Genomic DNA, 11871 nt, shown 5'->3' with positions numbered 1-11871 from the left:
TGAATCCTTAAGGCTTTCAAATGTTGAGTTCAGGACATAATGGAAGATGGGGTCTGTCTTCCTTATTCAATAACAAAACAAACACAGGAGGACCTAACACCAAGGAAGATGGACATGCAAAGCTGAAAAAGCCTGGTTCACTCAGACTTTAGTAGGGAGACAGGCAAGCCAAAGAACTGTAGGGGAACCCTATTAATCTGATGAAACAGGGAAAGCTTCTCTGGGAAAGTGGCAGTTGAGCTGAGTTGTGAAGAAAGAAGAGTATTCCCAGCAAGGACAAAGTGCAAGGGAAGGCTATGATTAAGGTGTGAAAGAATATGATGTTTTTAGGAAATTGCAGGTACTTGAATATAGCCAGAGCTGAAAGCTGGAGTGACGGAAGGTGAGGCTTCAGAGCTAGTTGGCAAACACCTGTTGGTGTATGTTACTAAAATAAGAATTTTGAACTTTACCCTGGAGGCATCCCATACTTATCAGTTCAGCCTTATCTCTTTAAATTGTAGCTTTGTGCATTTTCCCAAATGCAGTTTTTCACCTGTTCGTGCTTGTGGTATGGCTGAGAAACACCTAACTTTTTTTTTTTTTAATTTTATTTATGTATTTTTGCTGCGTCGGGTCTTCATTGCTGCACGCAGGCTTTCTTTACTTGTGGTGAGCAGGGGCTGCTCACTGCGGTGGTTTGTTGCGGAGCCCGGGCTCTAGGCATGCAGGCTTCAGTAGTTGTGGCTCGTGGGCTCTAGAACGCAGGCTCAGTAGTTGTGGTGCACCGGCTTAGTTGATCCATGGCATGTGGGGTCTTCCTGGACTCGGGGCTCGAAACTGTGTCTCCTGAGTTGGCAGGTGAATTCTTAACCACTGTGCCACTAGGGAAGTCCACACCTAATGTTTCTAATCTTAGATGTTACCTTCTCAATTATCACCTCAGGTGTAAAGGGTTTTGTTTTGTTTTCTTAATCTTCAGTCACTAAAACTCCAATGCTGCCAGGCAGCGAGCTAGGGCTTGATAATATAAAAATCACGGAAGTCGTTTTCCTTGCTGTCAAGGATAAATGTTGACAAAAGAGTATTGGGGTGCCAAGTAGGGGGAACCTTGCACCATCCAGATGAGTATCCCAGGCGGAGAGACCAACAGTTGTGAAAACATGAACAATTAAAAGAGAACAGTAAACAAACAGCTAATAAATATCGTCCATGTGTTATGTAGGCTTTGAAGTCCTCAAGTCCCTACTTTAGTGTAACGTGAACTGTGCGTTTGTGAGTCTAACATTGGTTAAGCATATGAAATAAGCATCAGTATGGTGTATATCAAATCACTTCAACGGAGAGTTTCCACAATAAATATTACCATGGCTAGTGTTTCTCAAGTATTACCATATTTAGTGTTTCTTTTTACCTGAGGAACCCAACTGAAATTCCCACACGTTTTAGAAAGGTGAAAGTGTGATACAAACATGAAGATACCGTCTTGAGACTGAAACATTAAGACTATGAAATATGATATTGAAAATACTTTTAAAATCTGCAAGCTCTTTAAGCTTAATTCCTTTTTTCCAGTTATATATATATATATTTCAGATTATTTTCGAGTATAGATTATTACAAGTTAATTCTTTATTAAGAATAAAATAAAGGGCATAAAATTTGGTTAAAAAAGAAAACTATGTACTCATTTGCTTGTATATGCATAGAATATTTCAGAAAGATACCCCAAAACTAGTAATATGGTTGCCTGTGGAGAGAGCTAGCTGCTGGGGGGAGGCAGATGGGAGGAAGAAATTTCACGATATACCTGTTTGTAATTTTGGAATATTTAATCCATTTGAATGCAGTACTTATTTAAAAAACTTAAAAATGTATAAAATTCCCTCCTCCCAATTCAAGCTTTGAACTAGTATCATCACTCCAGAAGCAAGTTAGGTGATTTTTAGTTGCCTTAAAAAACATCATTACGGGGCTTCCCTGGTGGCGCAGTGGTTGAGTGTCCGCCTGCCGATGCAGGGGACACGGGTTCGGGCCTCGGTTGGGGAGGATCCCACATGCCGCGGAGCGGCTGGTCCCGTGGGCCATGACCGCTGAGCCTGCGCGTCCGGAGCCTGTGCTCCACAATGGGAGAGGCCACAGCGGTGAGAGGCCCGCGTACCGCAAAAAACAAAAAAACCCCCATCATTACGTATGTTCTGTTTGACGGTTTTTCCTTCATAGAAACATGTCAGTGGTGCTGAAAATATGTGCTGCTAAATATTCTGGTTTTTCAGTAATAGAAGTTAACACTTTTAAGAAACATTATTTACGTAAAATGCGAAAAGATTAGAAGTAATTTAGAATGTGATCTTTTTTGGTGCAGAAATAAGATCATATTATACATGCTGTTTGCAATTAGCCCTTTTGGCTTAATTTATTGTCATCTTACTATGTTAGGATAAATAGTCTAGCTTGTTATTTTTAACGAGTTTATAGTGTATAGCATGCAGGCACCATATTTAACCATTCCCCTATTGAGCATTTTGGTAGTTTCCACTGTTTCATGAACAATGTTGCTGAGATATTCTCAAATAACAGCTTTGGGCACTCATGAAAGTATTTCTTTAAGACAGACATCTGGAACTGAAATTGCTGTGTCAATGTGAATGCAAATTTAAAATTGAATAAATAACTTTCCATATCAGCTTGTACCCCTGTCAGCAGTGTATGAGTGGACTTTGCCAATGTGAGTTCTCTCTTTTTTTTTTTTGTCTTGTCTAACCTTAAAGGTTAAAAAGTGATATCTATTGTTTTAATTTGACTTTCTTGAATTGTGTGGTTAGCATCTTTTAAATGTTTACTAACTCTTCTTCTGTCACCCTGTCTATTCCTCTCATTTGACCATTTTTCTGTGGTGTCCCTCCACTGTTTTAATGATATATAATAGCACCTTTATCTGTGATAGATAGTAGGTGTTAATGTGTTGTGTGTTGCAGTTATTTTCTCTAGTGTTTTGTAGCTTTTGACTATATGTGTATATATTTGGACCATATAAAGTTTTAAATTTTTATGTAGATAAGTTTCAACTTTTTATTTTGGCTTCTTATTTCTTTTCTTCTCCTCTCTTCTTTTCCCCTCCTACTTCTTCATTTGCTATGTTTAAAAGACTTCACCAATCCAACACTATAAATATATTCTCCCAGGTGTTCTTCTAGCACTTTCATCGTTTAATTTTTCATATTTAAATCTTTCTTCCACCTAGAAGTTCTTTTGGTGAAAGGACTGAGGGTTATTTGTAATTAACTGAGCTTTATCTTTCTGCAGATGGTGAGCTAGTTTGTCTAAATATTTTAATACTCTTTCTCCTAACTCGTGTGAGATGCCACTCTTATTATGTACTAAATTTACTTAAATTTAATGTCTGGTAGGCCTCTTTCTCCTCATTGCTCCTTCTTTTTACAATTTTCCTGGCATTTTCTAGTATTTTTCTTCTTCCAGATGAGCTTAAGAATGTTTCTGGCAGATTACCCAAAATCCCAACATGATTTTTATTGTCATTACAGTGCTTTTATATATCAGTCAGTTTGGGAAGAACTAGCATGTTTATAATGTTGAATCTTCCTCTCTGTAAACAAGTTATATTGTGCATATAACTGTATATTCATTTTCTTTATTGTGTTTTATGCTTTTTTTTTAAGTTGAAGTATAGTTGATTTACAATGCTGTGCCAATTGCTGCTGTACAGCAAAGTGCCTCAGTTATACACATAGAGACATTCTTTTGATAATTTTCTTTTCTATTACGGTTTATTGCAGGAGATTGGATACAGTTCCCTGTGCTATACAGTAGGACCTTGTTGTTTATCTGTTCTACACGTAATATTTTGCATTTACCAACCCAAATTCGCCGTCCATCACTCTCCCTCCCCTCTCTTGGCAACCACAAGTCTGATCTCTATGTCTGTGAGTCTGTTTCTGTTTTGTAGATAAGTTTGTGTCATATTTTAGATTCCACATATAAGTGATATCATATGCTATTTGTCTTTCTCTTTCTGACTTACTTCATTTGGTATGATAATCTCTAGTTGTGTCCATGTTGCTGCAAATAGCATTATTTTGTTCTTTTAAGGCTGATTAGTATTCCATTGTATATTATGTACCACGTCTTCTTCATTCATGTGTTGATGGACATTTAGGTTGTTTCCATGTTTTGGCTATTGTGAATAGTGCTGCTATGAACATAGGGGTGCATGTATCTTTTTAAATTATAATTTTGTCTGGGTATATGCCCAGGAGTGGGATTGCTGGATCATATGGTAATTCTATTTTGAGTTTTATAAGGAACCGCCATAATGTTTTCCATAGTGGCTGCACCAACTTACATTCCCACCAACAGTGTGAAAGTGTTCCCTTTTCTCCTCACCCTCTCCAGCATTTGTTATTTGTAGATTTTTTAATGATGGCCGTTCTGACCGATGTTGAGCATCTTTTCATGTGCCTACGAGCCATCTGTAGGTCTTCTTTGGAGAAATGTCTATTAAGGTCTTCTGCCCATTTTTCAATTGGGTTTTTTTTTGCTGTTGAGTTGTATGAGCTGTTTGTATATTTTGGAGATTAAGCCCTTGTCTGTCTCATCATTTACAAATAGTTTCTCCCATTCTGTAGGTCGTCTTTTTTTTTTTTTAATGGCTTCTTTTGCTGTGCAAAAGCTAGTAAGTTTGATTAGGTCCCATTGGTTTATTTTTGTTTTTATTTCTATTGCCTTGGGAGACTGACCTAAGAAAACGTTTGTAAGATTTATGTCAGAGGATGTTTTACCTATGCTCTCTTCTAGGAGTTTTATGGTGTCATGTCTTATGTTTAAGTCTTTAAGCCATTTTGAGTTTATTTTTGTGCATGGTGTGAGGGTGTGTTCTAACTTCATTGGTTTGCATGCAGCTGTCCAACTTTCCCAGCACCACTTGCTGAAGAGACTTTTTCCCACTTTATATTCTTGCCTCCTTTGTTGAAGATTAATTCTTCAACAAAGAATTGTTGACTGTAGGTGTGTGGATTTATTTCTGGGCTCCCTATTCTGTTCCATTGATCCATATCTGTGTTTTTGTACCAATACCAAACTGTTTTTGATTACTGTATGCTTTTTGTTTTAAACCAGGTCCTGATCATTTCTTCTTAAAGATGTTATTAGACATTGTCTTTTTGTTTCTATCACGAATGGTCTCTTTTCTTACCATTATATTTTATTTCAGTGGTGTGCTTTGTAACTCTTGCCAGATTACAAGTATCCATGGAGATAGCTGGAGATGACTGGAGGCATGGTATGAGCCAATTTCTTAAGGGCTTGAGACTTATGCTAGGAGCTTGAATTTTATCTTGAAAGCTCTTGAGAGATCCTGGAAGATTTTAGGGATGGGGTGATATAACATCTAACAGCTGACTTTTTTGGGAGGAGTGCCTGTCAGGTACTCTCTATAGATGTCATATTTTAATCATATCAACCTTGTTTTACAGATGATTTGATCATATTTACATTTTAGAACAACCATTTGGGTGCTAATGTGGAAGATGGATCCATAGGAAGTTTTTATGATGAGAGATTAGATTAGAATTGGTAAGGCCAGGACTTCCCTGGTGGTCCAGTGGTTAGGACTCCATGCTTCCATTGCAGGGGGCACAGGTTTGATCCCTGGTCGGGGAACTAGGATCCCGCAAGCCGCATAGCATGGCCAAAAACACAAAAACAAAAACAGAAACAAAAAAACCCCAAAACAAAACAAAAAAAGAATTGGTAAGGCCTACACAGTAGAAATGGAGAGGGAGGGAAATATAAGTATAGAGGTAGAATCTGCAGGTTGCGTTGACTGGATGCAGAGTTGATGGAGAAGGAGTCATGGCTGACTTCCAGCTTTCTGGCCTGAGCAAGAGGTTGGAGATGTCCTTCCTGAGATGGGGAGACCTGAAAGAGGAGGAAGAGGAAGCTGTGGTGGGGGCAGAGTTGGAGGGGAGGAAAGATGAGTTGAGTTTTGGGTGTGTAGAATTACTGCTATACTTTTTTTCTTTAAAAAGGAAAGAAAAATTTTATTAGAAAGTACAAAATGGAAAGTAAATTCTAGCTAAAATTCTAGTTTAAATGCTTGTATGAATTAATTTAAATTTCTTGCAACGTTTAGTTTTTAATTGACTGTGGGGCCTATTGGGGCTGAAATATATATTTTTTTGAGTGTCACCAATTTGTTCTGGTTCTCCTCTTATCTCTGTGACTACACATTGTCTCAGTCTTTTTTATGAACTGTTCTCCCTTTCAACCCCCAACCCCCAGTTGTTATTTTTTATTTTATTTTTAAAATTTTCTTTATTTATTTTTGGCTGCGTTGGGTCTTCGTTGCTGTGTGCGGGCTTTCTCTAGTTGTGGTGAGCAGGGGCTACTTTTGGTTGTGGTGCGCGGGCTTTCCATTGTGGTGGCTTCTTTTCTTGCGGAGCATGGGCTCTAGGCGTCACCAGTCTTCAGTAGTTGTGGCTTGTGGGCTCAGTAGTTGTGGCTCGTGGGCTCTGGAGCACAGGGTCAGTAGTTGTGGTGCACAGGCTTAATTGCTACGTGGCATGTGGGATTTTCCTGGACCAGGGCTCGAACCTGTGTCCCCTGCATTGGCAGGTGGATTCTTAACCACTGCGCCACCAGGGAAGCCCTGTTATTTTTTACGTAAACTTTTAATTTTAGAATAGTTTTACATTTACAGAAATGTTGCAAGGATAGTACAGAGAGTTCCTGTATACCTGGCACCCAGTTTTCCTTGTTGTCAGCTTCTTAATAAAAATGGTACAGTTGTCACAACTGATGAACTAAAATTGTTACATTATTATTAACAAAAGCCCATTCTTTTTTTAAATTAAGTATAGTTGACATATAATATTATATTAGTTTCAGGTGTACAACAGAATGATTTGATATTTGTATACACTGAAAAATGATCACCACAGTAAGTGTTACCATTCATCACCATACAAAGTTACAATTTTTTTTCCTTTTTAAAGCCCATTCTTTATTCTGATTTCCTTAGTTTTTACTTAATGTCCCTTTTCTGTTCCAGGACCCCATCCAGAATACCACATTACTTTTAGTCATCATGTCTCTTTAGGCTTTTCTTGACTGTGACAGCTTCTCAGATTTTCCTTATTTTGGATAATCTTGACAGTTTTAAGGAGTACTGGCCAGGTGTTTTGTAGACTGTCCTTCAATATGGGTTTGTCTCATGTTTTTTTCATGGATTGGCTGGGTTTATGGGTTTTGGGGAGAAAGACCACAGAGGTAAAGTGCTAGTTTCATCATATATCCAAGGTACATACTGTGAACATGACTCATCACTGTTGATGTTGACCTTGATCACCTGGCTGAGGTAGCATTTGCCAGATTTCTCCATATTGTGAAGTTACTCTCCCCCCACCCCCGCCACCTTTTTCCATCCTGTATGCTTCAGAAGGAAGTCGTATTCATCTTGATATCATCAGCATGAAGGCATGGTCTGGCACAGAGTAGTGTTTGTTGAACTTAACTGGTTCCCTGTTATTTTGTGAGTCTCACTAAAGTCCTGACAGATAATTTTCTCTGTTTTATCAATATGAAATAAAAATTAATGAATTTGAGTAACTTCCTGAAAGTCACACATTAAGTGGTCAAATTGGAATTTGAGCCCCGTCTTTCTGAAGGCAAAGCCTGTGGTCTTTACCATTCTGGCTTCACAGAGACTTGTATTTACTTTGACCATCTTCCCTAAGTACTTGTAATACAAAAGTGTCTATAGATAATGTGGTTAGATCCTTCGTATATGGAACTTTCATTCTTCTATAATTCATCTTTTCAATTTAAAGTTGTACTTTAGACTTCTTAGCCTTGAAAAGGGGAGACGTCTGTGCCCTGTATTGCTTGATCCAATTCCAATGGAATGTCTTCTTTTTAATTCCCTACAGAATTGTGGAGGGTGGGTTGCCGCAGGGCCATACCGGGAAAATGGATACCAGTTAGGATGCTATTACAGTAGTATGGGACTGGCTATATAATTTGTAAGACTCAGTGCAAAATGAAAACATAGGGTCCCTTGTCAAAAATTATTGAGATGGGAATTCCCTGGCAGTCCAGTGATTAGGTCTTGGTGCTCTCACTGCCAGGGCCCGGGTTCAGTCCCTGGTTGGGGAACTAAGATCCCGGAAGCTGTGCAGCACAGCCAAAAAAAAGATTATTGAGGAATTCGAGACAGTGACAGCAGAGCATTAAACCTAGCATGGGGCTCTTCTAAGCGTGAGACCCTGTGTGACTGCACATCACACAGCCATGAATCTGGCCTTGCCGTAGAAGTAGTAGGCAAAGAGGGCCAATATTAAAGCTGTGGGAGTAGGATTGGAGAATAGTGGTAACGCAAGGTATTAAAGAGGTATACCTACAGGGATTGTTGATGATTAGATGTGATAGGTGAGTGGGTGGATAAAATATGGAATGTAAAGTTTCTGATGGGGTAATACTATTCACTGACACAGGAAATCAGAGGACCAGATTAGCTCTGAGGGGAAAATAATGAGTTCAGTTTTCAACATATTAACCGAGTGTGGATATTCAGGCAACACTTGGATATACAAGTATTCATAGAAAAAGAGCAGGAGGATACAATCAGAACTGATAGTACTTACTTATCTCTGATGTTGAGGATCAGGGTGGAGGGTGGCCACTGGGTGGGGACTTTAACCTTTTTTTTTTTTTTTTTTTTTGCGGTATGTGGGCCTCTCACTGTTGTGGCCTCTCCCGTTGCGGAGCACAGGCTCCGGATGCGCAGGCTCAGCGGCCATGGCTCACGGGCCTAGCCGCTCCGTGGCATGTGGGATCTTCCCAGACCGGGACACGAACCCGTGTCCTCTGCATCAGCAGGCGGACTCTCAACCACTGCGCCACCAGGGAAGCCCAACTTTAACCTTTTAAAGAAAGTATCCATGTATTTCTTGTATAACTGAGAAATATTTTTATTCATGAAAATCAAGTCACAAAGTATTATTGTGTTTGTAAAAGAAATGGATTGAATCTGAAAGCAAAAGTTTGCAAAAGTTTACACTAGTAAAAAGAGAGGCATTTATGAAAGAAATAGATTTGCAGCTGCATATTTTCTGTTGCCAGTAATACCATACACATGATTCAAAATAGGCTGTTAGTTTACTATTCTTTAATTTTTTTGTTGAGCACTCACAATCTATTGGTTGCTTTACAGGGTGTATAATTTAAAAAATGTACATAAAATTTTACTCTTAAGTTGTATCTCTGTATGATCTTAGGAAAATTACCAAGCTACTCTGAGTATAGTTTCTTTATTGGTAGAGACAAAACTAACTTTACTGGGAATGTGAGAATTAAATAGGATTATAAGTGAAAGTTCTTTGTAAACTCTAAATTTTGTAAATTCATACCCTTTAGCTCTGCAGCCTTCTTAGTGAGCCTCCCATCTCCTTCCCAGTTCATCTCCAACAGCCTACCTTCTCAACTCGTTTTCTCACCACCTCCTGAACATCCCTTGTACTTTTCTGCTTCCTTAACTTTGGTCTCATTCATTTGTGTAATCAACAAGTGTGTATTGAGCATCTCACCCGCCTCGAGGCTTTGTTTAAATATCACCTTCTCAATGAAGCCTACAATGTCTACCCTATTCAAAATCACAATCTGCTCTTCCTCTTTAGCACTCCCAATCCCCCTTAACTTTTTTATATCACTTCACACTCATGACATAACAGATTACTTACCTATTGTCTCTTCCCGCTATACCCTCTTCCCAATAGAAGTAAAATTTCATTTAGATAGAGATTTTTGTCTGTTTTGTTTTATGATGTATCCCAGGCATATAGAACACTGCCTGGTACAGAGTAGGTACTCAATACAAGTTTATGGAATGAGTGAATGAATGAATATGCATTGTGCCAGACTTTAAGCCAGGCACCAGGTAGATAGTTGTGAAGAAGCAGAGATGGTTCCTGCCCTCATGGAACATCCAGCCTAGCACTGTAGTGGTTTTTCTGCCTGCTTGGGCTGCCCTCCTGCAGGAAATGTCAGTGACTAATTTCTGAGTTCAGAGTAGCCTTTCTGCTCAGCAGTGAGCAATTTTCAGATAATTTTGCTTTTAAGTCTTAAAAAAAATTCTGATAGAAAGGAAGAGGGGGGTGGAAATAGCAATGCATTTTCTTTAGTCATTCTAAGTTAAAAGTCAACAATTTTCCCCAATGCAAGGCAGAACAGTATCCTCTTTAAAGCGCCGGGCCTTATAGACTGTTGAAAGAGGTCATGGAGTATAGCTAGTTTACTTTTTCGTTCTTTCTTTCTTTTTAACCTGAAGAAAGATGGTTGTAATTTTTCATGCCATTGAAAATGAAAAGATGTGCAGTAAACATGTTTATTGCTGTCTTTTTGTAAATTGTGAAATGCTTCATCCATGAGATCTTGACCTATTTCTTCAGGTCCTCTATATGCAGTTGGTCAATATGAGTTTTTATATTGCTAGAACTCTTTTTTAAGAAAAGAGGGGAAAAAAGAGCTCAAATTGAGTGTATTTAAAAATAATCTGCTGACCCAGCACACATAAAACAATGCGTCAGCAGCTATTCTTTCTCTCACTCTGTTCTCATACAGGCAACCACACAATCCATGGACCGTCCAAGGCTGGGGGGCCTACCTGCAAGATGGAATAAAGAATTAAGGAATAACACTGCTGCACAGGTATGCAACTGAACTAAATGATTTTTAATATCCCTTCCACATGGAGACTATTGATCTTGATAATTTAAACTCCCAAATCCTGTTTGCCCTCATTTATTTTAATAATCCAGTTGATAACATTTTGTGTACATATGTCTTCTAAATAACTATTTTAATTCTTCACCTCACTTTGCTATCAAATATCTTCTAACTTAAGTTTGATATTCCACCTTAATTTCTTTATCTGCATGTAAATTCTGATGTAGATATGAATTATTTTTGCCCATGATCTTTTTGTCAGAAAAAAATAGATGAAAGGAAACTCTTGTAGAAGTAGCCTCAATCTATTGTCAAATATTTCTGTGGTGTCCCATGAACCCATGATATGATGTAAAAAATTTACTCTGCCAGATTTTTATTATTGTCTTGCACTAGATAACAACTTAACTTTGTTTAACAATTGTTGCATTGTGAATAAACTCTACAAGATCCTCAACAAAACAAAGAACAATACAAAATAAGAATTCAACTCAAGCAATGACCCCTATGCAAGGTCTCCTCTAATGCTTTTTTTTTTTTGCGGTACACGGGCCTCTCACTGTTGTGGCCTCTCCCGTTGCGGAACACTGGCTCCGGATGCGCAGGCTCAGCGGCCATGGCTCACGGGCCCAGCCGCTCCGCGGCATGTGGGATCTTGCCGGTCCGGGGCACGAACCCGTGTCCCCTGCATCAGCAGGCGGACTCTCAACCACTGCGCCACCAGGGAAGCCCTCCTCTAATGCTTTTGACTGATTTATAAGCCCTCTTGTGTGCTAACATCACCCTGTAGATACACTTCTATCATAGCATTTATGTAAATGTATATAATGTATTATAAACATTGATGCCAATGTCTTCTTTTAGAAAGTGTTCATAGACATTTCCAAGGATACAAGAAAAATCTCTGAAACAAAAAAAAATCACACACATATACACACACACACACACACACACGCTGCCATAAATTAAAAGTGCAGAGAATGAAGAAATAAAAACATGGCTAGAGACAAAATAGAGCCAGGGACAAAGCTAAAAATGCAGATAGGAATGACTTTCACATTTGCTACAGCTGGGCCATGAATTTGTCTCTAAGCTGACAGCCTCATTGGTCCTACAATTCGTGGTGTCCATAGGTAAAAAACAAACCTGTTA

General features: G+C 38.8%; 1 protein-coding gene across 1 annotated transcript in view; it reads left to right on the top strand.

The window, feature by feature from the left end:
• The first annotated feature begins 10678 nt into the window (after positions 1-10678).
• Positions 10679-11871, top strand: part of APTX (aprataxin) — a 30294-nt gene continuing 29101 nt past the window's right edge. Inside the window, exon 1 of the mRNA XM_060155200.1 lies at positions 10679-10701. The gene's annotated coding sequence lies outside the window, so the exon portion shown is untranslated. The remainder of the gene's footprint in view (positions 10702-11871) is intronic.

The sequence above is a fragment of the Lagenorhynchus albirostris genome, chromosome 7, assembly GCF_949774975.1.
Source record: "Lagenorhynchus albirostris chromosome 7, mLagAlb1.1, whole genome shotgun sequence".
In the NCBI taxonomy this organism is placed as follows: Eukaryota; Metazoa; Chordata; class Mammalia; order Artiodactyla; family Delphinidae; genus Lagenorhynchus; species Lagenorhynchus albirostris.
This window is presented reverse-complemented; position numbering and strand designations above follow the sequence as displayed.